Here is a 25,373-nt window from a genome sequence, read left to right as displayed (position 1 = left end):
CAAATGTAAGTATAAATAAATAAAGATGCCTGGTTCATCCATTTTCACAGACACCATGCAATATATTGTGAGATACATGTTAATACTCTGCATAGTAGGGTGTCATCCACCTTTCTGTCCCTGCCTAATTCTCTGCCATTTTCTCTAATGCAGTCAGCCGTATTGTTAAAGTGCTCACAATATTGTTGAAAACAATATGGCCACCTGTTGAAAAGCCTTGCATGAATAATTGCCTAGCGTATATATGCTTAGGGCTGATCCTGTGTAGAGCAGGGGGTTGGACTAGATGGCCTGTATGGCCCCTTCCAACTCTATGATTCTATGATTCTATATCCCACATAGAGGCTACCTCACAAGTATTGCTGCCTCCTGAACCCTTCCTACCAAGAACCTGTAACTACCTGGAAGCTCAACCAACAGTTGAAAATGTTATTCATACTTTACAGATTTTAAGACACAATCTTAAAATCCCCACATGCTAACAACGTTTTTGGGAAAGTGTCTGTAGTTTCCTACAGAAGAGAGCTGCTGAGTCCAGTTTGCCATGGAGGGTTTATATGGAATCCCTCCGATTTCTTTTGTTAATTATTGTTGTGTTTTATTTACATGTAGCTGTGCCTCATGTCAGGAAGCAATTTTTGTATTTTGTTTGATGCTAACAGGAACAAAAGTTATTTTGCCAAGCAGCATTTAAGGGCCACTAGGAATGTTGACCATCCTGTTTGTTCCAAATTAGGAGAACAATTTGCATCTGACAGACAAGATTTATAACCCTTACTGCTTGAAATTCTTTAAATGGTCAGGGGAAGTAAGAGACTATTTTAAAAATTTGAGAGGAAAAATGTTGAGAGCAGAAAATGAAACAAAGAGGGAGAGACATATATAGGTATAAAAAGATACAATAAGGATATATGACTATTTTGCTTTTGCTATGATGGTTGATACACAGAGGATGAAAGCTCAATATGTTGTTACATGGGCATCGTCACAACAGCATCCTATATGATGTGAGGTGGTGCTTTGTGTGTTGACATTGGCTAGAGCCAGTGTGAGATATTGGCTAGAGTGCTGTACTTTGACCAGAAATTCTTGAGTTCAAATCTCAGCTCAGTCATGAAGCTGACTGGATGATCTTCAGCTGGTCACTAAAGCCTGATCTAAATGATATACTAGCCATGTTCCAGGTGGTGACGTGATGTCTGGCAAGAGGACTTGCATGAGTGTTGACCATTGCAAACGTTAATCTGTATTGCATGGTGTAAAGTTTTTTTTAATTTCCCCAGGAACTCAAGGGGTTCCTTATTCCATAAATCATCGCTAGCTTTCATTCAGAATATTTTACAAGAACTAGTGTTTTCAAGAAGAATCATAGATGCAGATGGCTAGATAATATCTATTCTTTGGGAAGATACCAAAAGCCTCGTTTCCCAGGACCATACCACTGCCACAGGCTAAAAAAAACCACCTGGGGTGACAAGCTAATAGGGTTGCCTAGTGACCAGAAGGCCATAGAGGGTGGCCATCAGTGATTGTGTGATTTCACTTCTGGGAAAAATCCAGAATCAGCCCTCTCTAGGAATCACTGAGAACTCTGTGGTTTTATCATAGAGTTTTTGGCATTTCCTAGGAAGAATAATCTCCCTTCTGGGTTTTCCTAGAAAGTGACATCATACCAAAGGGGATTCCCCACCTCTGCCATGGGGCTGGCAACCCTACAAGATAATAATAAACCATGTCAAATATGCACATTTATATTTATGAGGCCTGGCCTACAAATATTATTTAATATGGGTGGTGGCCTAGTTGCTGGGCTGCACGCTCAGTCATTAGTGCACATTCAGAAAGCATTCACCCCCTGGCTGTTGATTTAGGAAAACATCTGATGGGGGAAGGTGGAAGAGGTCCCTTTCGCCCCCATGATGTGATGATCCTCATCCCAATTGGGCCGTATAAGATAAAGCACAATAAAGGAAGGGTGACTCCGGATCAATCCTTCTTGCTGCAGAAGGAAAATTAAAATCGCCCCAAATCCAAACGGAAATCGCATTCTTTGTAGAGGGCAGGGACTGAATCGATCTGGGGTTGGAATAAAAGCCCCGTGCAGTTTACACCTTGGAGTGCTGAAAATCCTGAATATATTCAGAAAATCGCATTGTTTTGAATCTGGGCTCTCCTCCGTGGTAGAGGACCTGTGATTGGCTACAGGTGGTCATGTGACAAGCCTGCCTCAAAGGAGAAGCCCCTAATTTCTGTAGGTCTTGGATTTTTTTTTGTGCCTTCTTCGTCCCCCCACCCTTCAAGAGAAGAAAGGATTTTTTCCTCCCTCCTCTGACTTCTTGGATCCTCTCCCCCCCCTTCAAGAAAACAAAGAAAGAGTCTCCATTTGCCTCCCCCCTTTTCTGAGTATCCCTAACCATGTGCAGAAGACTTTCCTGTTTCAATGGGGGGGGGGGGAGAAAGAGGAAGACCCGAGTTCAAAGCGATCTGAATTCAACAGGATTGACAATGGAATAAAAAAAGTAAGTGCAGACTCTGCCCTTCTCTACCTAACAGTCTGGAGAGCACCTGCCAGAGTAGACAATGCTCGCCTTGGTGGATCAATGGTATGGTTTCAGTTTAAGTCAGCTTCATGCATGTTCAAGGGAGTCTGCCTTTCTCACTTGGGCTCAAGACAGAGTGCATTGAAATCTCCGCTTCTTGGGCCTGGCAACAAGTAGAAGCTTTATGTGAGAGCAGCAGGTCTTTGTGCATCTTATGAGCGGGCTCCAGAACAAACTGAGCCCTCACCATCCTCGATTGTTTGCCTTGTGCAGAACATTGCTTACTTTCAAGAGGTTGCAGCTGCTCTGATGTGTAACAGACCATGCAATTCTGCATAAAGGTACACCCTTTGTTGAAATTATGTAACAAGGTGTTGACGTATGTTTCCTTGTGCAGTACGCTTACAAGGTACATTCGATGACATGGGAGTTAAAGCATAGAAGGGAATAATGAGGACTGGAAAAAGGGCTGATTCAGTGAATTGGTATTGCTGGCTGGATCGTCTCTTTGTGCGATTAGAGCAGTCCTGGCGGAGAGGACCTTTCAGCTGTTTCAACTCTGGTTTGGAGCCCCTTGGTTTGTATGTCCAAATGCTCTAAACCAAACATGAAGAGTACTGGGAATACAAAACAAATGAACATACGTGTCCCAGTATACAAACTGTCTTTGGCATGCTACTATTGAGATGAAGTGGGGGGAAATAAACAAGCGTCCAGCCTAAAGGCTCGAAACAAATGTTCACTGTCAACACAGTTCTCCTGTTGGCATAACCTCCGTTAATTTTAATGCTTGTGGAACTGCTTGAAGAACGCGGGCCAGAACATTTAATTGTTCTGATCTTCTTTAATTTGAGAGAGAGCCCTGGATTTAAATTCTTCACATATCTACTTTGTTTGCCTTGTTGTGCATGTGTTTACATTTAATCCTTCTTGAAGTGGAAGAAGTCCCATTCCTTTCCACTGGAGTGTTTAAAACCTTCCTTCAGCCTCTTGTTAGACTGCCCTGAATGAACATTTAGCACGTATCTCTTATAGGTTGTCCTTACCATTCTTCAAAAGCCCACAGACATATATTGATTATTAAAAAACTGCTTTGGAGGAAGTACTTTCAATGAATAAAGCAATTTGCATTTAGTGCACTGAACTGTATATATTAGGGCTGCCAGTTCTGAGTTAGGTTTTGGAGATGGAGCCTGAGAAGGGCAGGGGAGAGATTTCCTGTGGGAGAGAGTCAACCTGTGGTCCTCCAGATGTCCACGGAGTACAATTCCCATGAGCCTCTGCCAGCGTTTGGTGGCAGGGGCTCATGGGAATTGTAGTCCGTGGACATCTGGAGGACCAGAGGTTGACTACCCCTGCTATAGAGGCCACCTTCCAAAGTGGCCATTTTCCCCAGGTGAACTGATCCCTCACCTGGAAATCAATTGTAATCCTAGGAGATCTCCAGCCACCACCTGGAGGTTGGCAACCATAAATAAAATCTATGCTAGGGATCAGATGCACATACATATGTACAGTCCTGATTGTTCCCTTCACAGAAATTGTTGGTTTCCAAGATGTTAAGCAATCTTGAGATGCTGGAGTAATTCCTGGCACTACCACAATTGGCCAAAGTTTTCTCCAGTAGGCTGCTCTGAAACAGCTCACTGTATTCATGTGGACATTCCCAGCGGTTCTCAGCACTTCTCCGGAAAACATCTCATTTAAATTGTTCTTAGTGACCTCCTCAGCTAGCCATACATAGTTGGGTGTGTCAATCTCAGTGATTATTCTTTACGGGCATCAGGGCATATCTGATGGAGATTCTCAGTGGAAAGCAAGACTCAACTCTATTCAGTTTAATGAACCCTTCTCTGCTCTTCAGCATTTACTTCAATCACCTGAGCATAGCCTTTTAAAGGTGCTGCTCTACAAAGGGATATGAACTGTGTGGAAGTGCTCTGTGGCAGCTCCATCCTGGTGAAATAAACTGCCTGATGAGGTCAAGAAAGCTTCCATGCTTTTACCAATTTGCAGAATGTGCAAGATGGAGCTTTTTAGGGAAGGTGTTTTTATGGAGGAGGGAGACTGTTTTGGTTTTAAGGTTTGCTGAAACTTTGTTAATGTTCCTTATTGTATTTATTGTTCAGATTTAGTTTTTGTAACCCTCCTTGAGCCCTGATGAGAAAAGTCAAATAATGTTTCCTGGCAAAGCTTGCTTGCCACTTGGGTAGGGATGCCAGCGTCCAGGTGGGACCTGGGGATCCCCTCCCCCCCCAAAAATCACAGCTCACATCCAGGCAACAGTTCACCTGGATAAAATGGCCACTTAGCGGGTTAACTGTATGGCATTCTGCCCCATTTAAGTCCCTCCCTCCCCAAATCCCACTTTCTCCAGGCTTCACCCCCCCCCATGTCTCCAGATTTTTCCCAACCCAGAATTGGCAACAACTGTATGTTGTTGTTTACCCAACTGTATAAAACTAATTTGGTCAGTGCCAGAATTGTTCTCGTTCCTATTAGTAACTAGTTTGTATCTCCCCCGCCCCCTTATTTAGAAATCTCCAATGCCGTATAGTAGCCTGGAAATACATTTTATGCTATTTGTGGGTAGTATTTTATTTTAATAAGGGTGTGAGAGGCATGGAATGCTTTTCAAACCCTCTGAATTCTGCTTGAAAGATAACTTAGAACAGACGATTGCATTGATTTGCACTTGATAACCATTTTTAAAAATAGTTCTGGTGGTGGCCAGTGCGGAGGGGAGAATAGCATATGCATATCGATGTTGCAAAGCTTGCAAACACTGTTTTACAGTTTTAAAAGTAGCTGGCCAGATGTTTTGATCAAGTGGAGGGTAGTGGTGCCATGCCAAGTAGTAAATTTTGTGGGAACAGAGGGAGTACTTTGATTGTTACAACTCCCTGGAAGTGTGAGAATCCAGGAAGAGTCCAGCTTCCTGTTTCATGCAGTGGCCAACCAGTTTCTCTGAAGGGCTAACAATGAAGATATAGAGGCCAAGACCTTCCCTTGAAGTTGCCCCCTAGCCCTGGTATTCAGAGGTTTTCTGCCTCCAGCTCTGGAGTTCCCTCTAGACCAGGGGTAGTCAAACTGCGGCCCTCCAGATGTCCCTGGACTACAATTCCCATGAGCCTCTGCCAGTGCTGGCAGGGGCTCATGGGAATTGTAGTCCATGGACATCTGGTGGACCACAGGTTGACTACCCCTTCTCTAGACAACAGGACTAGTCGCTATTAATGGACCCATTCTGCATAAATCTGTCACACTCCCTTCTACAGCTATAAACATTTGTGGTCATCACTATATCCACTGGCAGTGGGTTTTACAATTTAGTTAGTCATTGAATAAATGTTTCTTTTGGTCTATCCTGAATCCATTGTTTCATTGCATGGCCACCAAGCTCTGCTATTATGGGAGAAGGATAAAAAGTCCTTCCTATCCAACATTTCAATCCCATGCCTAATTTGGTAAACTTCTGACATGTTCCCTGTTGGGGCCAATTTTCCTGTTACAAAGTCCTTGTGTTTGTTGAACAACAATAAGGGGACTTTGAATCAGGAATTCAGTTGGAGTGTCATGCATTCTCCATTCACCACATGGCCAGAATACCTAGGAAGAAGTGACTGTGTTCTTCCTTTCCATATTGTCTTTATCGCTTTAAACCCCTCCCCCCAATATAGCTGCTATTGGTTCCATTTATTACAGTATTATTACATTACTTACAGTAGAACAATGGCAGTTTTATGTGGCAATTTAAGAAAGGGAAGGAAGACATCTCTCCTGCCCAAGCACCCTGGTTCCAAGGAGTGCCTAATCCCCTTTAAAATGTCTGATTTAAAGGTCCCATGTCCATGGCTCAACAAACATGAGGACTTTGCAATGTCAAAATTGGCCCTCTGTTGTCCTTTTTCCAAGTGAAAAGTCTGGTCTTCATCTTACTGCCTCTAAGCTAAATGTTACTGTTACTTCACATGACTCAGTACTGAATCTTACCATTAATGCTCACCAACCTGTGTTTCAGATATGGGTTTATTTATCATATGACATACATGTAGTATAGCCAGGGGATCTTAGGATTTTCTGGCAGCTAGGCAAGAGATGTTCATTGCCTACCTCTGTGTCATGACTCTCATGTTCCTTGGAGGTCTTCTATCCAGATACTAGCCAGGGTTGACCCTGCTTAGCTTTTGAGATCAGGTTTGCCTCGTCTATTCAGGTCAGGGCTCAGATATGGACTGCAGAACACCAATATACAAAGATATTCTCTTGCATATGTTCACCTCTGATCCCACTTCTGTTCTCTTTTTAAGCACTTTCTGAGAGCATTCCAGGAAACATCTTGAAATAGAATGGAAAGACAATAGTGCTAACATCTGGAAGTTGAGAAATTCATGATGATTAGAGATAATGACCACTATAGACAAGGGGAAAACAGGAAATGTTAGTTACAGGACAGAAGAAAGGACTCTACAGAAGTCTTAAAATAGACTTGTTTTCTGAGATTTGACCACCACGCATAGGAAAGCCTATCTGTATCCATGAAGGCTAGAGACCAGCTTTTTTGGGGGGGGGGAGGGAACTAATAGTGAGCACATCTTCTATAAATGAATGTGATGCCTCTTTTCCACACAGAGAGCCTACCACCCTCTACAACCTCTCTTCTTCAGATTATGGGATACATGTAGGACAGGACATCACACTTCTTGTCTCTTTCAAAATCTACAGCAGGGGTAGTCTAACTGCGGCCCTCCAGATGTCCATGGACTACAATTCCCAGGAGCCCCCTGCCAGCGAATGCTGGCAGGGGCTCCTGGGAATTGTAGTCCATGGACATCTGGAGGGCCGCAGTTTGACTACCCCTGATCTACAGAGTCAAGAACACCTCAGACCTCAGGCCCTCTCCCTCACTCCCCAGGACACCCACAGACAAGGTAGCCAAGCCCTGATTAATACTCATCCCTCACTCACACAGACCTATTGCAGTTGGGGCTCAGACATTTTCCCAGGCAGTCTCTCCCACCATTCATTCGCACCCTAAATTATATGCATATAGACCAAGATATTAAACTGTGTATGTTTCTTTCCTTTAGACATGCAGCCCACAGGGTTAATCAAAGCAAGAAACAAAACCTTGAGGAAAGGAAAGTTGAAAAGACTTCCACTGAACTTTTGAACCAATGTCCTATACCTATAACTGAGATCCTTTAGTTACAAATTCACTAGTTTCAGCCTGTTCCAAGCAGCTCTTCTGCACGGTTCCCCTCAATCAGAAAACCCTCTTTTCACCGCAGTGTTTAAGCTTACTTGTCCGCTGCTAACCCCTAACGGCCTTTTCCCCCATGTCTCCTTTGCACAAGATTCTGCACAGCTCTCAGTGGCAGCTCTCAGGGAGAGGCTGAACCTAGCTTGTCCATCACTCTGAACCTTATTTTCTCTGAGATGAACATGTTTTTATTATCTGTCCCTCAGCTGTGCATTTTAACCACACACGCTCTCTGTTTTTCAAATTCCTATTAAAAAAAACTTTTCTCCAGCGGCTACACCCATTAACAGGTATACTAAGTGCACTAGCAGCACAGTTTCCAGTTATATCAGTGCAGAGTTGTCTCCTTGGCAGCCCTGTTTGCAAAGCTTCTTGTGTGTTATGCATTTGTGCATTCAGCTTTTCTGTTTGGTGTGTGAGAATTAAGGCTGTCAATACTGGCGAACATCAATCTTTTCAGTCCTGTTGATCCATCATTTTTTAATCCTTCGCCTTGTTTATGATGTGTTTGCAATCACAAGTAGGCTGTTTCTGATTTAGCTCAAAGAAGAGCATTTCCTTGGTGTCCTAAATACCAAAAGCCTGAATGATGCTTGGAAAAGGCACAGAGGAGAGTCTGTACAGTTGTGAAGTGGCTGGGGGCAATCCTTTCGTAACCAAATCTAGCTCTTGGTTTTTGTGCCCTAGTAAATATTTCACCCAAGTGGGGAGCCATAACAAATTGCTGTGGACTGTTCTCAGCTTGCTCCTTAGCTCCTCTTCCACCTCGTCCCTACAAGACATTCTCCCTGTGGGCCGAGAAAGCTGTTAAAAAACCAGCAATACCCCAAACAGAGCCAATGCTTTGAAAGTCTGCCTGGAATTATTTTAAAAATATATATTAGAAGTTTTCCGGAATAAAAAAAGCAAACTTTTAAAAAATGGAACTATTAAGGCGGTATCTCACAGAGAAGCTATGCATATAAACATTGCTATTAAACTATTGCTGAATAAATTTGACTGCGAGCATTTGGAAAGCATCTTTCTTCCACTCAGTCCATCAATGGGTTGACTGACAACAGTACACACAATAAATTTCCATATTGTTTTTGGGGAACCTTCCCTCTTGGGGGTACATGAGGGGAATCACATATTTCTGCACACTGGAGGACCCTCTGGGTGTGTGGCAGCCTCCTTCTTTCTTGTGCCTGGCCCTATTGTTCTGCTTTAATTTTCTGCACAGGGGCAAGTCTTATGACTATTAGAGACACAATAAAATCAGAGTCCAGTTGCACCTTTAAGACCAACAAAGATTTATTCAAGGTGTGAGCTTTCGAGTGCTTGCACTCTTCCTCTTAGTCTGATGAAGAGTGTTTGCACTCGAAAGCTCATGCCTTGAATAAGTCTTTGTTGGTCTTAAAGGTGCTACTGGACTCTGATTTTATTGTGCTGTTTCAGACCAACACGGCTACTCATTTGAGACTATTAGAGGACTATAAGTTGTGGGCCCCCAGGTGTCTGGTGGAGGTTTCTCACATCACTTACCTCTTGATCCTTGATGATGGGGACAAAACCTTCTGAATGGTAAGTAGAAGCACTTGCCATGGTCTCTCCAAGCATCTTGGATGCTTTTAGTATAAAAAATGTCTGTTTGAAGAGCGGTGTGCTCCGTGCTCATATCCTGTTGTTCTCAGTGTTTGCCTGAACTCAGAATAAATAAATGTCCACTATGCTGCATGGGGAAGAACAAGCTTGGATCCTTAGGTTCCTAATCAAGTTGATTACGGCCAATCTCTTGTGACATCGCTGATGCCAACAAAACAACTCCATTTCTGTCAAACAAATCAAAGCCAACATGCTCAGGAAAGGAGTAGGACACTTCACCTGCTTTATAGACACAGAGTGCAAAGTCAGTATTTTTGCAGCATTAATTCATAGCAGTGACAACTTTTCTATAATTACCTGTTTGCATCTCTTGTTGAATTGGCAAGCCAGACTTTGGGGAGGGGAGAAAGTTATTGAAACTATAAATTACACATTAGCGTATAAACCCTTGCACCAGGGAATTCTGTGTGGGTCACAATGCATGATTAGAAATAAATTCCATTCATTTCTTGCTTGCAACTCAGAACTCATTATTGGTCTTTGGCTATGATAGGGTTTCCACATCTGCAGTGCTCAAACACACGGTGCCAAATCCTGCTGAAATGCCTCATTTAAGTAGCCCTACTGACTTCAATTGGATGACTCTTGTGTGCACATTTGAGATGTTTTGGCTTAATGACAGCATGAAAACCAATATCTAGCCCCATATCTGTGCTTGGGATTATTCTTATGTTGTTGGCTAAAGGTGCTTTGCTTTAGTTTCCAAACAGAGTCATCAGTCTAACTTGGAAAAATATTAGGTCAAGCACATTCACGATGTGCTTAGAAAATCAATAATTAGTTTGAAAAGTTTTTTTTCCTTTTGAACTCAAGTTATAAAATAACTTACCTAACTTCAAAAGAAATATGTTAGGCGCATTATCGAGCGATTCAAAATGTGCTTGGCTTAATCAAATTATCTTGCTCAAATCAAGTAAATGTTGCTTCTCAGTAACATACTCACGAGTGTGATGGGGCCTGAGAAACTAACCCCATGACCCTAACCCCCAATTCCTTTTGCTCCCCACTACTTGTCTGGCAGAACAGCAATGCTTCACAGCAGAGAGGTATTTCAGCAGGACCTCTGTTGTGTCCAAAAATGCTTTTCTGGCATTGTCCTGGTCCCAGAGTTGCAGCTCTTGCTAGAAGCATAAGAAGCAGGAAGAACATTTTCCAGTGTTCCTGGTGCACAGATGCAGATGGGACTTGTTTCCTAGAGACCCTTGTTCCAGCAAGGCCTTCCTGTAGCTAGTTCAAATTCCTGGTCTTGGCTCAGTTTAAGATTGTAATACTTAGTGGTGTTTTTCAAACACTTTGTCCATCCTACAATTTAATTTTAAATTTCCTGATGGGTTGTCAAGCCCAATAATATAGGATATTATTCCTATATTGTGTGAAGACTACAAAATATAATGCATCTGACCAAATCAGTTTGGTAAAAATACAATTTGGGGGCTGATTTTAATTTTTGAACCTTCAAGGTAATATCATTCAAAACATTCCTTATATTACCCATAAAAGAAAACAGCCATTGTGGCATAATGGTTAAAGTCTCTGATTAGGATCTAGGAGATCCAGGTTTGAATCCCTGTTCTGCTGTGGAAGCCCACTGGATTATCTGGGCCCATTTACACACTCACAGCCTAACCTACCTCACAGGGTTGTTGTGAAGGTAAATGGAGGTGAGGAGAACAATGTAAGCCACTTGAGCCCCCACTATCAAAAAATCCAACTAAATTGAACAGTTTTGTCGTGGCATCAACACTCTGAATTAGTCAATGAGTCAAATTATTTTCTTATTACGGAAAATATTGGCCAGAAATGAATTAGGATTATTTGTGCATAAATAACAATTTCCACATCCACAATGGATTGTACTAGAAACCAAACTTAATTTGCCCTGGCTAGAAAATATGAGGTCTAGCATGGTTTATGAAAGCTAGTTTGCCATACTAGAAGTCCTTACAACTTGTTCTTTAGGGCTGTGGTTTTGTTTGTTGGAAGACCACAGGCCAGTTGGAAGCACACAAGCTTGGGCATTGATATTTTCCACACTTTTTGTTCCTTTTTAACTTTAAAACTTTGCACATCCAAGTTCGCATCAGCCCTGCCACAGGCACACAGCACCAATTGGCAGGCGATAAAAAGGACTAAAGTGTCACAGGAGAAACTGCACATAAACATTTGAAGAGGGACCAAATGCTAGTACTAAAAGGAAGTGCCCAATACTGGAAGAGAATGTAGACAGAAAGCATATGGTGAAAATGATGGGTTAAGGTTATTTTAGGATATAAAATCTACAGTGAAGCAATAAGTTACAGTTACCCCAGATACAAGAGTTTTAGAACAGAACATACTGAAGGGGGAGCTGGTGATTATGTCTAAGTTGTCTGATAACTTGAAATCTGAACTGAAGCAAGCTTCTCTGAAGAATCTAAGTAAAATTTGTTGTCAGAATTCTGATTCTTGACATACAAAAAGAAAAGGATTCAGGAAGTAACTAAAGCTGAATCCACACACTGAGATTTTTGTGTTCATCGGCGTTGTGGATGCAGAAGCATGAGCACTGGCAACACAGCCAAATAGAAAACGTGATCAGTGTAAGAATACTGTGTTCTTAAGTGCCTGCTAATTGATGGGGACAGCTATACATTTGAATCTTAACACATACAACTTCTAGACACAATAAATGCCTGCAACTTTATGTTCTCTTTCTTTGGAATTCCCTGCCACTCCAACATTTGTGCTGATTTTTCTTTACAGGTGTTCAAACAACATCTAAAATACCTCTTCTACCAAATCTTTAATCTCCTGCTTCTTCTCTTCTCCCATTCTATTGTGAGAGTAGCTTTTCTTTAACCTCCCCCTCCAAACAAAAGAAAAACTGTAAGCCTAAAGAACAAGGTTTATACTTTTTGCTTAACTTTTCCTCAGAGTATGTTGTTATTGGAAAAGAGTTTGATCAGTGAGGTAGTTCTTGATTTAACTTTAAATAATCCTTGGGCTGTGTATAAGGTGAGATGTAAACATCGCCAGACCGTTTGGAAATAGCAACTAGATGGCCAGAAATTCTAACACAGCTAGATTTAATTAACAAGGACGAATTCTCAAGGAAGCTTGCAGGCTCTTTAAAGTCAATACAGCAGAGACAAAAGATTGAACAAGAGTCCAAACAATTCCTCCCCTGGCCTGGATAGCTCAGGCTAACCTGATCTCATCAGATCTTGGAAGCTAAACTAATACTGGCCCTGGCTAGGATTTGAATGGAAGACTGCCAAGGAATACCCGGGTTGTGACACAGAGGCTGGCCAAGGTGAACCATCTCTGAAAGTCTCTTGCCCCCAAAACCCTGCAGGGTCGCCATAATGCGGGTATGACTCGAGGGCACTTTCCACCACCAAAAGATGCCAGTGTGGCTAGATCATGGAGCCTATAAAAGAGGCTTTCCTTAAAAGAGTTCCTCTATTTTCTTCATTTTAAAAAAAGGATAAAAAGGAAAAGAAAATTAAGAGTGCTGTTTCTGACCAATGGGATGTAAGTTTAGAGGTAGGTAAATCAAGAAAAAAAAATTGTAGAGCTACACTGCAAAGATACAGTTACTAGTCATAAAGATATATTTGGTACCTCAACATAAAACTCTGGGCCATTGAGTGACAAATGCTTGAAGGGAATACTAAGGGCCATTCCACACAACCACCAATGTAGCTAAATGTAAGCGCTATTGTAAAGCGCTATAATTAATAGCAGGGGGCTTTCCGCACCGGGATCCTTATAGCAAATTGTTTGCTGAACGTAAAATCGCCATTTAAAATAGTGGAATTCGTCATTATGCATACCTGATTTTGTAGTGGAATCCAGTTGCGTTTCTATCGTTTCCCAAAGGCTTCCGGTCTCAGCAAAAATCGCTAGAAAGGAAGCGCTATTGCCAAGCTCGTCCCGCCCCGGGCCGTCAAGCAGCCAATGGGCAGCCGTTAGCATGCTCCCAAACGGCCCCTTTCCCTTTAAGAAAGGTTTTTTTTTTTTAAAACACACCCATTGCAACGAATCTGTGTTGATTCGTTGCAACGGAGAGACCCATCCAGCTGGCAGGTGTGTTTGAGCTGTCGTTTCATCGTTGCCACGCTCCTCCCGAGTAAAAAAAAAAAATCCCCCCCCCCTCACAGGCCCGATTTTCGGCCGAAAACAGTGTAAAAAATAAAGGGAAAATACATCAGCAAACGGGCTTCTCTGTTGTTTGTGCTTAGTGACTAAACAGCTCTGGGGAGGGACTGAAGCCGGGGAAGCCTCTAAACAGAGGCTCGCTGGTGGGTTGAGCCCTGCTCGCTCGGACAAAAAAAAATGGCTATCGCTTTGCTGGAAGATCAGAGGAGAGAGCTAGGGGGAGGGACTTTGTAGAAACCACAACAATGGTAATGCACAGAACTTTCCCGCTAGTGTTGCAGATTGGTTGCGGGAGTGTAGCGCTTTCCGCAGGGTGAATCCACTTTTGGGGATTTCCCTGAAAGCGCTACAAGGAAGCGCTTTTTGCGGATCGGTTTCAGGTGTGTGGCAGATTGTCAACGACGTTGTGCATAATGGCAAATCAGTAGCGTTTTCAATTGGCAACCATTGTGCGATTTTGAAGGCGTGCGAAAAGCCCCCAGGTCTTGATAATGCACACAGCTGTTTCTAGCAGAAAAAAAGGCTCTCCCACTAGCGCTGTTTTCGTTATCCACAAGTTTCCGGTCTCGCCGGAATCGCAACAAAGGAGGCGATATTTTTCCACGCTTCTTCCCGTCCCTGGCCATCAATCAAACAGAACAGCCAATGAACTGTTGTGTTTGTGCTCCCGGAAAGCCCCTTTCCCTTTAAAAACTGTTTTTTAAAAACCTGAAAACACCAGTTTGGACTCTTGTTGTGTTTCGTACCTGATTTTTTTTGTCTCTGCAGTTTGTTTTTGGCTGGTATAGTATTTAACCTTGAATGCTTCAGTTTTGAATTCTGTAGTAACAGGGGTGTGAAAAGGATACATTTTGAGAAGTCATTATACTTACCTTAAATTCTCACTGACCTTTATCATACGGGAGGCATTGTGCCATTCCGCCACCTGCTTTTCTGGCTTGGGGCAGGTTGGGCCGAATTCCTGGTATGGAAACAGTCAAGGCCTTTAATGTTGTATGCCTTTCTGAGTTCCATGTTTCGGGAGATAAGTGGCATATAGAAATATACTGAATAAATAAATAAATAAAGGAGTGTTGCAGCTTCATGGCATCTTCAATAAACTTAGCTGATAACAATGTCTAGGTATGGCCAGAGGTATGAAGGAGTAGGGTGCTTGGAGTATTGCAATTAGTTGAACAGTAGGCTGAGCATGGGCCATTCCTGGGTTTTTTTGCAGGTAACAAAACCTGGGCATGACAAAAGTGCAAGAGCCAAAGGCCTGTGACTTCCAGCTACATTCCTGTCTAAGCTGAACCAGCATCACCCCCGGAATGATGTCACTTTCTTCAAGAATGTACACAGTATCTGGTGGGTTTTGTAGGTCTTCCTGAATTATTATTATTATTGTTGTTGTTGTTATGCATTTTATATATTGCATTGTGCACACTGTTCTGAGTTTGCAGAAAAGGAAGAATGTGGGGGGTTAAAATAGTTAAAGAAATAAACAGAGAGTACAGAGTAGAACTATTATTTGCAGGAAGAAAATCTTTTGGGGGGTACTGACAAGGAATTGAGGAGACCAAAAGAAAAGTTTAGATGTGATTGATAAATCAAAAAGCAATAACCATTGAGTCAATTAGATCTAATTGACAAATCAAAAAGCAATAATCACTGAGACCAGATGGCTGGAAACTTTAAATTTCTTACAGAAGGAAAGAACTCCTTTTTAAAAGATGATTGTCAGGCCAAAAGACACACACAGACAAACACTTCTGATTCTATCACACCCGAATCTTTTAAGTACTTCCAGGAAAAAGTGGCTCCTCCACACATGTATATGTGCTGGCACTATGGAATGTGCTTTTATTGTGTTAAAGGCTGATTATGCAATGATTTTTCCATGGGACAGGAAGTAGGCAGAAGAAAATCATTAACCTCCTTACTGAGCTAAGCATCCTGCCCTCTTGATATGGTTCCCCTTGGCATGGGGCTACTCCATTCTGGCTGTCATGTTTGTAAAAACACTCCTCTTGCTTGCTAGCATGTCCTTGGCTGCATAACACAGAAAATGTTTGGCTCCCCAGCTAGTTAATAGAGAACAAGGATCTGGAACAGGCTTTCTGCATTTTCTTGTAATATGTTTCCAACTTTCTGCTCTGTGGCTGACCTTTAAGCCTGGAGGTTTTGAATATGTTGTATACTCTCTCTTTCTTTCTCTGGCAAATATCTTGGTAAGAAAGAATGGTCAGATATTGGCCAAGGCCAATATTAACTGGACATGTAGGGAGAACTGAAATGAATTTCCATGGTGATGTCATTTTGCCCTGTAATCAATCTGTGTTGTTCAAAGCACAGCATTGTATCAGATCCTATCTAAGCTAACCACACATTTCTTATCAGCACTCTGTGGAGACATAGCCCCTGGATTTTTTATTTGGAGATTTTACATGAGGAGCATTTAGGATTTGGGGCTTTCAGAATCTCATTTTGCTGCAGTCTAAAGAAATATTTAGAGCAATGTCTTTAACAGAGAGGTTAATATCAGGTGAAGTAGACCTGTTGCTTTGCTTATTGTCATTTATGGTTGGTTAAAGGCTTACATCTATTTGGTTACTTTTAAAAATTCTGATTATTTAAAATTTAACTATTTTTAATTCTCTTATTTTACTTTAAGATGTTGCCACTGTAGTCAGAGATGACAGTCTGTCTGTCTGTCTGTCTGTCTCTCTCTCTCTCTCTCTCATGCAAGGAATTTAGGGCCCCATACATCCCCCCTTTTGTTCTTTGTGAGGTAGGCTGAGCTGAGAAAGAGCAATTGGCCCAACATTTCCAGGTGAATCTAATGACTATGTGTGTTGAACATGGTCTTCAGCATCCTAGTCTGACCCTTTAACCCTAGGATCCCCAACATTGTTGAGCCCATGGATACTATATTTCACTAAACTGAAAAAAGTAGGGATCTTTTCCCCAATGCCCTAGCACAGGTGCACAATAATGCTAATTTCCTGCTCTTCCTTGCAAATGTGTGTGGTTTTTATGACTTTCTAATTTGATCCTGGACAAAGCTGGGCCAACCCTGGGCTGAACCCACCCTCCCTTTCAACCCACAGATAGTGAGTGGGGAGGTCTTAGCTCAGGGATAGTGCTTTGCAGGCAGAAAATTCAGTCTCCAACATCTCCAGATACAAGGTGAGACCTGAGATTTGGCTAAATTGCTGCCAAACTATACTGACCTTGATGGCCTATTGCATTGATGCATGCATGTATGTATTGATGAGGGCCTGGAAGACTGAAAGAAGCAGAAAAATCTTGTGTAAAGAAGTAATCGTGTAAATTCAGGGACTGGTTTACTTGACCTGCAGCCATCCACCAGAAGCAGCTAAATGAATAAGTCATGGAGAAAGACAAATTATTACCCTGTCTTACTTTCTTAAGAAGCGTATTCTGCATGGATCTTGAGTGTTCTGCTACATTAATGGTTTTCCATGTGTTCTAAACAGAGTTGCACCTTTTTATGATGTGCTGCATTTCTGCATGGTACATTGCTTGGTAGGACTTGTAAGTGCTTAGAACTTCACACCTTAACAGACAGAACATTTTCTTTTGGATCTTCCTTTGAACCCTGTAGCATTGTCTCTTTGCTTCTTGGTTCTTTCCCTAGGCATATAAGCTGTACCCATTGACTCAATGCTCCCTGTTCCTCATCCTGAGTGAATAGGGTCTGGACCCTGCCCCTTGCCAAATTTGTATCTTTTAAGAGTGGGAAAACCTACTGCCAATGGTACCAGAGAGATGCATAATGCTCTAAAGTTTGAGGGACATTACAACAACAGATCTGTCACTGTTCTCAGCCTGATTATCTCAGCCTCTGGAAGTTAAGCAAGGTTGACCTTGGTTTGTACTTGGATGGGAGACCATCAAGGAAGTCCAGAGTTGCGAGACAGAGACAGGCAATTGTCTTGAAAATCCTATGGGATTGCCATAAGTTTTCTGTGATATGACAACACTTTTCACTATGTCTGTTTACGATGGTCTCTGTTTCCAAGATTTGGTAATAGTTAACTCATTGCTAAGAGTTAATTTGGTTTTAGCACCAAAAAGTGTGCCCAGTTTATGACTGAAGAAATTTGGGTTGGGCATTCTAAGAATGAAACAAATGCTGGAAGTCTACAACTCCTATGTGTGTTAATAATCAAGCATGAGATCATTACACAAATCGAGGGGACATGCGCAAGGCTTGTTATTCTCACTAGACCAAGAATATCCACAGTGATCCTAGTTGCTATGTTGGTCCTCTGGCTCCATTTCTTTCTTCCTCTGGTGCCTTCAGGCTCCTCAGACAGATATCATTTGCAAACAACAAACTCTCCTCTGTTTTCCCATAGCCCACTCTCCGGCAGATAGCCTTGTTTGCATTTTGCGGTTTCTCTCCATTTGTAGTCTCCACTAGCTACATTTCAGAATCTCTTAATGATATTCTTCATGTTTGTTTGCTGTTTATGAAAAATCCATGCAAACTGTCTGCTTTGGAGTGGGACTTAGGCAGAAACTGCAGATCAAAAAAATCAAAGCAAAAGAAAAAATCCTCAACTAATTTTCCAGCTGAGCACATTTCCAAAGCGAATGTGTTGCTTAGCATTATTCATGTTATTACTCATTTAAAGGAGGTGACTACCCCCAACCATAACCATTTGTGAAAATATTTTAGAAGAGTAGTGTGTCTAAGTCACATCTATGGTGCTTGTAATGAAATGTGATCTTCCTTATTTCTCCTTGCCATAACCCTGACCTGGAAGATGACCATCTCTAGAGGTACGGGATGATTTAATTTCCATACACAAAGAGTTCTGGTTTCCTTTGGCATCAAGGCAGCAGATAAGTGTCAAATTTTGCAAAATCAGGTGTTCTGTTTTGGGGATGTAGAGAAAACCCTTCTACTGGTTTGAAATGTAGACCACCAAGGTTAATTTACTTCAGGCCCTCAGATGGGCTTAAAACCACAATTGGTGAAGCTTTTAAAATGTACATTCTTTGCTGCATAACATTTTCCACTTCCCACTTTTGTTCTGGCTTTTAAGTATTTTTATATTCATGAGAGCATCTGTAAACCAACACTCGATGGGAGTGGAGGGCACAGTTCAAACATTTGGAGTTGCTCTTTTATAGTCTTCAGCACAAAGGAAATGGTTAAAATCATTCATGTGGAACTTGGACATTTTATAACCGGAGTCCGTTAGCAATTCTGCTCTCTTAGGACTTCTGAGAAGTAGGGAATAAACTAGGTCACCTGCTTCTTTTCTTCCTTTTTGTCTCAGTTTACCTTGTGAATCTTTTTTGAATCACCCAAGACATATTTGGGTTGTATGTTTTTTTTTTTAGTCATAAAGAAGCTGTTTCTCCCCAAGTCACCTCTAGGAAGGTACTACTTTTTGTCACCCCAAGTAAGGTACTTCTTAGGCTTTCACCTCCCAAGTCTGAACCATTGGCCACCAAACTCCTGCAGCAATGAAATGGAGCAAAGGAGAATGATCTAAGCTGTTTCGGGTCTCCAATGAGGAGAAAGGCTCAAAAGGTTGTGGAGGATCTTCCATTAAGGGCATAAATTCCTAGAACTGTTGTTGTGCTAGTACGCTTTATGTGATTACAACAAATCTTGTGTGTCCCCAAAAAACATTTAGCTTGTTTTTATGTATGTTGCAAATTCTGATAGCTATGTTAATGGGAAATCACTTATTTTATGAACATGTCTACAATTCTGACATTAACCATTAAGTACAGGATTGGATCCAGGCTAAAATGGCAATTTCCCCTAAAGCTGCAGACTTCACTGAAGATATCACTCTTCCCTAAAAGCAACATTTGGTGGAGATCAACATGCTAAAGTTGGAGGGGAAAGACAGGAAAGTTCCATTCCACCAATTGAAAAATTAGTCTGGATCCAGCCCTTTTTTAAAATTATGGATTGCATTTCCCGGAGTCTGTAATAGAAGTGTTTACTTACAGCAGAAGGAACGTTTTTGCAAAACATAATAATAGCAGCAGTGAAGATGCCCCATGGTTCTCTGTGATCAAAAGATGGTGACCTGATGACCCACTGATGCTTCTGCACATGCAAGGTCTCAGTGGTAACACAGCACAGCCTCCTCAGCTGGAAAGAAGACACATTCATGGAACCACAGCAGATCTTCTGGAAGTGCCAACACATACATGAGTTCCCTTATGAATACTGGGGGGAACAAATGAGCATTTGGGAGGCACTGTGGGTTGATGGTGTCACACTGGAAACCCCCCTAAAGTGATACCACTCAGCTGTAAGAATTCCTGGAAATTCTAAAGTTTTACTATAGAGTTTCCAGTGAGTTCTAGATGGCTTATAACGCATAAGGTATATAAAATATAAGAATTAGGTAGTGGGTTGAAGACTTTGTTAGTATCCCTGAAAAAAAAACCCAATTAAGAAATAAGTTTACTGAGGAAGTAAAATACAAAAACAAGGTTTTATACCTAGGAACTCGTTGTGAATAAAGCTTTTTGACATCGCCAGCTTGGAAATTTCTTTCTGTTTATTCATCTTCGGCTGACGGGTCGTCTCTGCTTGTACCAATGGCCAATTAAAGCAGGTTTATATGGTAATTGACCAAGCAATGGATACCTGTCTGTTCTCACACTACCTGTTTCACTGGTACTTTTCCTAAAGAGTTTGTCCCCGATGGGAGAATGTGAAGTATATGCACTGAACCATGGCTCCAATGAAAAATGCTTCAAACCACGGGTATTGGTCATTCTTCTTGCTCTACATGGTGTGTGCAGATGATTCTTAAACTGGATTACTAGGCCAAGGTTCTATTGGCAAGTTTAGATTGTAGGCACCCATTTATGACTATGACTCCAATATGGAAGAGTGAATTCCAAGTAGTGTAGAGGGAGAGATGCATGAATATCCTCTGGCATAGCAGAGGATTCTTTGCATCCTATTAAAAGAATGCAGAAGTATCCAATCATTAACAGTTATGGAGGATCTTCCATTAAGGGCATAAAGCCAGTGGCTCTGTTACACTAATTCCTAGAACTGTTGTTTTAATCATATGGAAGTCTGCAATAGGAGCCGATGCACCATTGCCAAAGCTGCAGCATTGTCCAGGGAAAAATATAAAGCCTTTTGAAATGGAATCAGACACTGTTTTATGTCAATCTTATACTGGAGGTCTCTCAGCACTTCTACATTTTGAGATATTTCCTTGGATCAATATCTCTGAAGATATTTTATAAAACACTGGCAGAGTAATGACTCTTCTGGATGGTGTCACCACACACACAAGAGTAACCATGTCTCCATTATGCTGATTGGTTGAGTAGGTGTGAAATCAGACCACAGTGGCTACCCACTTGAAACATCAGTGAAATAAGGAAATATTGGTATTTTCCGTGTGATTTATCCGTTCCAAGTTTAAAACTTTTGGGAAACAGGTTTTTACCCACCCCATCCCAGTGCATTCATGTACATCCCTGTTTTTTCTCCACTCTTTCTGAAACCTGCTTTGCTCCAAAGTCTTGGTAAAGCTGAGATGGCTGCTGTGAAGGGATTTCATTTTGCTAGATTACGTGGCAGCTATTTTTCCTGACTGTGACCCATTCTACAAATGCTGGATAATGCACTTGCAATGCACTTTAGATGTAGATTTTCCTGTTTTGCACAGGAAAACCTGCGCAAACACATTGAAAGTGCATTATTCAATGTATGTAGAATGGGCCCCCCACTGAGGCTTAAAAAAAATTAAACTTGTTACTAGAACATCCTTATATCAAGATATTACTGTAATGATAACTGTGGCAGGTTGTCTGAATTTAAAATTTAAAATTAAGTGTTCATTTTTAACAAAGTAAGTCTCTATCTCCTTCCACTGCAAATACAATAGCTTCACAACCCACAAAGTAAGTCTCTATCTCCTTCCACTGTGCAAATACAATAGCTTCACAACCCACCCGAGGCCTAATTAATCAGCTTCAGTAACATTGTGACACAGGTGGAAAAGGTCCTCTTAACAACTATTCTGGGGAAACTATGAAATTCCTGACTGACCTTTTACAAATGACCCACAACGTCCCAGAGGCGGGAGGGTAAGTCAGCAGCACATAGCAACTTCCTGCTTGTTTACGTTGCTGTGCTGCCACCCTTTCTTCTTGGCTGGGTCATTTCCGTCCCTGCTGTATGCTGACAGGAGCCAAGGAAGACAAATTCATGGGTGCCAATGCTCCAAATGCCTCTTCTCTCCGTTAAGCTTTTGGTATTGGAGCCTGGCTGAAAAGAAAATTATTCAAAAGGGGATATACAATGGGCAAAGGAAGAATATTGCACTTATAACTTTTAGCTTTGGACCACCTAAAGGTTAATATATGTTTTGGGCAGTTGTGTTTGTGTCCACCATCACGTTTAGTTTGAATTAGGAATGCTTGTTCACCTCTTTGTTTGGGTTGGAGTTTGGTTGTAAATTGTAACCAGCACCTTCTATCAAAGAAGAGAGACGTTTCCCCTGCTCCAGTGTTCAAAAATATCTGGAAATGGATCACAAATTACTTATCATTAACCACATTTACTTCCTCCCTTAAATCCCCCATATCTATCTACTCAAAGCAGTGGATATTCTTTTTCTGAAGAAAAACTATTGTCCCTGCCAATCAGTCTGCAGAACAGTCTTTGATTTCTGTCCACAGAGTAAGTTCTGAATTGTGAGCCAATATTCAAGGTGATCAGGAGAAAAGTTTGATTCGAACAAAATACAGGCATTAGGACTGAATATCAGTGCCATGTTTTTGTGTAAAGTTCACAGTATCCATAATTTGTACTATAAAAACAAAAGGAGAGTGAATAAAGCAATATGGGGGTGCCTTTTAAGCCGACTGAGTTTGATGCAAACCATTGAAGCACCATATGTGTGTCATCCATTGCTTGTCAGCAAACTCAAGTAATGTGAATATTGATGAATATTCTATACACCTAACTGATTCACCTGAGTAGCCAAATCAGGGAGAGGCAAGCCTTTCAGAAAGGTAGCCAGCAACCACAAAGGACAGAAGTGTGGGGTTATAATTGACCAGACGCATTGGGAGCAAAAGGAACCCGACATTGCTGCTTGTGCCTCCGGGGCTCCTTTGGTACCTTGGACAGAGGATCAGCCCTACATGATGGTCCAGCATAGAACTGTTCAGCATTCAGCAAGTGTGCTGAGGGATACCTACCCCTAGTTTAAGACATCACTGCATTGAAAGGCACGAGATATTTCACTCCACCTGAGAGGGAAAGAGCTATTGAAAGGCATGCTGAGGTTAGTTTCGGTGGCTGGAATCCAAGAAACCAGTCTCTGAGTGCCCACACACATACTCACACACCCCACATGGCAAACTGCTTTTGAAGATTTCCAAAAGCAGCTCGTGATGATGTAGCATGGAGGTCTACAACTCAAAGAGAGAGAAGAAAGGCATGAACCTCAAATTTATTCTCAAAATAGCTCTTACAAACCTATTCTAGTGCATAATAAGCAGATTTTATAGACTTCAGTGTTTCTGCTTAAAGGATTCAAGGAAAACTTCCACCACTGAAGAGTAGTTTGCTTGGTTAATTATATTCCACTTCTCATTTTATCTAATCTCTTTGGTGTTTTTGTTTCCCCTTTCCTTTTCTGTTGAATTTGTTTTATTTATTTTATTCATATAATTTATATCCTGATATTCTATTATGCAGCTGCAGACAACAAAAAATCTATAGATTAATGACTGTAAAATTTAAAAAATCAAGCAGTTTGATAAAGAATAAAATTAACAACAAAAGAGAAAGAAGCAGTAATAAAACCAGTAATCAACAGAACATCCAATACAAAAACTTAAGCAGTAATTAAAAAACAACAACAACAACAAACCTTAAAACCAAAGAACAGATTAAAATGACAGCAAAAATGGTAAAAGCTCTCTAAATCAAAGAAAGCACTGGGAGTAGAATTTATTTCTCCAAAATTCACTTTTAAAGATGTCATCTGTTCAAAAGATGAATTTCTCCTTGATTTCCTCTTTACACTTTTCTGTTTGACTTCTGTGTTCCTTTGTGTAACTTAACCTTGCAAGTGTTTTTTGATGTTGCACATTGCAGCAACATTTAGCTGCAATGTTGCACATTTAGCAGGAAGATAGGAAGCTCTGAGAAGATGCTGCATGCCTCTGAGCATATGCTGAGTGAAGTTCTAAAATGCTGCAGAACCTCTGTTCCTGCCCTCCTTTCTTTGAGGTTCTTTTTTAATTTGAATAGAATAGATCCAGGATTCCTAAAAAGGGGTAGGAAAACCCAGATTGTCGGTTTTCAAGAAGAAATTGGTTAAAGAGGAATTATAAGAATTTCTCTTAATGCTAATAAAGTCTTAACCAGTTTCTGTAATGCTTAACACAGCAAGCTTCCTCAGGCAGGGAATTTGCAACATCACACCCTGGTACTCATTTAAAGCAGCTACCCTTTGTGTTTCTTCTGCTAATATTTCCATTAGCAGAAAATAAACCTAAGATACATACAAGTGACAAAGGTGACCCTGTTTCTATGTCTTTTAAATCTAATCTTCAAAAATGATTCTGTAGATGTATCTGAGCATAAAACATCTAGTGAAAAACTCTTCCCTCCCATTTGGCTTCAACCTGCATACAATATTCTGCCTTGTGTGTGCTTTTCACATCTTTTGAACAAGCTCCCTTGGCAATGGACACTTAACTTAGTAGAATGCCAATGAATGGCTGGAAACTGATATGCTGATAGCAACAGTCCTACAGATTTACTTCTTCTCCTTGTCTGTGTACAGGATTAATGAAAAGAATATGTCATTTGCAAAAATACTCAAGTCTGTTTCTTTGGGGGAACACAAGACCCCGCTTTATTACTGAAAAGTCTGGCTTCATCTCCCATTAATTAAATTTGGTTAACCATTTCCCTTTAAATAACTCCTCCGTTTGACATGGCTGCGTTTCACTGTTACTCCTTCAAAGTACTCTGTTGGGAACTGTACACTGAAAGCTGGCCTGTGACACATCTCTGGCTGTGTCCGATTGCTCGAGCATGCATGAAAAGGCATGTGAAAACCCTTAGGACCGATGGGTCAAGTACCATACCTTGCGGATTTTTGATCCAACAGTACACTTTGGGTTTGACAGTTAATATGCTGCATTCCAAGAGGATTCTTTGCAGATGTTTCCGTGGTGTTTATGACATAATATCTCTTCCCACCGCAGTCAGATAACTGAAAGTGACCATCAATAAAGAAGGAAAGCAAAGTGCTCGCATGTGTTATTTCAGGGGGGAAGAAGTCAAGCGTCACATGTTTGAGAAACTTGGCCAAATAACACACATTAAACCTGACCGTGCCTCAGCGCACTCCCTGGAGGGTTCATGTACAGATGTTACTAGGGCATTTACAATACAAATAAAAAGAATCACTTCTCTGTGAACTAGATCGAAGCTGGGCCATGGAGACCCGCGCTCAAGATCTCTGTGGCACAGGTTCCTCGAGCAATTTTTATAAACACTTCCTAAACGCTCTATGAGCTATGAAAACAGTTGGGGGAAACTGTGCAGCCACGTAAAGGTCACATACTAAGTACGTTGCTGGAAAACTAGCGGGAAGGATTGGGAACGGGAGTTCACAATGACAAATGTTGCGAACCTCGAGGCAAGCCCCTACCGTGACGTTTCCTGCTGTAGTTCTTAACATCTGTGTTACAGTTTGCAATACTTCTCCTCCCCCCCTTGTCCATGTACATACAGAGCTGCCGAGTGT

At 41.4% G+C, this 25,373-nt stretch overlaps 1 long non-coding RNA gene across 1 annotated transcript in view; it reads left to right on the top strand.

The window, feature by feature from the left end:
• The window catches only part of LOC143819257 (uncharacterized), a 50,415-nt gene extending 30,804 nt beyond the window's left edge, over positions 1–19,611 (top strand). Inside the window, exons 3-4 of the long non-coding RNA XR_013224887.1 lie at positions 14,804–14,934; positions 19,573–19,611. This is a non-coding gene — a long non-coding RNA (uncharacterized LOC143819257). The remainder of the gene's footprint in view (positions 1–14,803; positions 14,935–19,572) is intronic.
• Positions 19,612–25,373: the final 5,762 nt, after the last annotated feature.

The sequence above is a fragment of the Paroedura picta genome, chromosome 10 (genome assembly GCF_049243985.1).
Source record: "Paroedura picta isolate Pp20150507F chromosome 10, Ppicta_v3.0, whole genome shotgun sequence".
Lineage (NCBI taxonomy): Eukaryota > Metazoa > Chordata > Lepidosauria > Squamata > Gekkonidae > Paroedura > Paroedura picta.
Note: the sequence above shows the minus strand (reverse complement) of the source record. Positions and strands in the feature narration are given on the sequence as shown.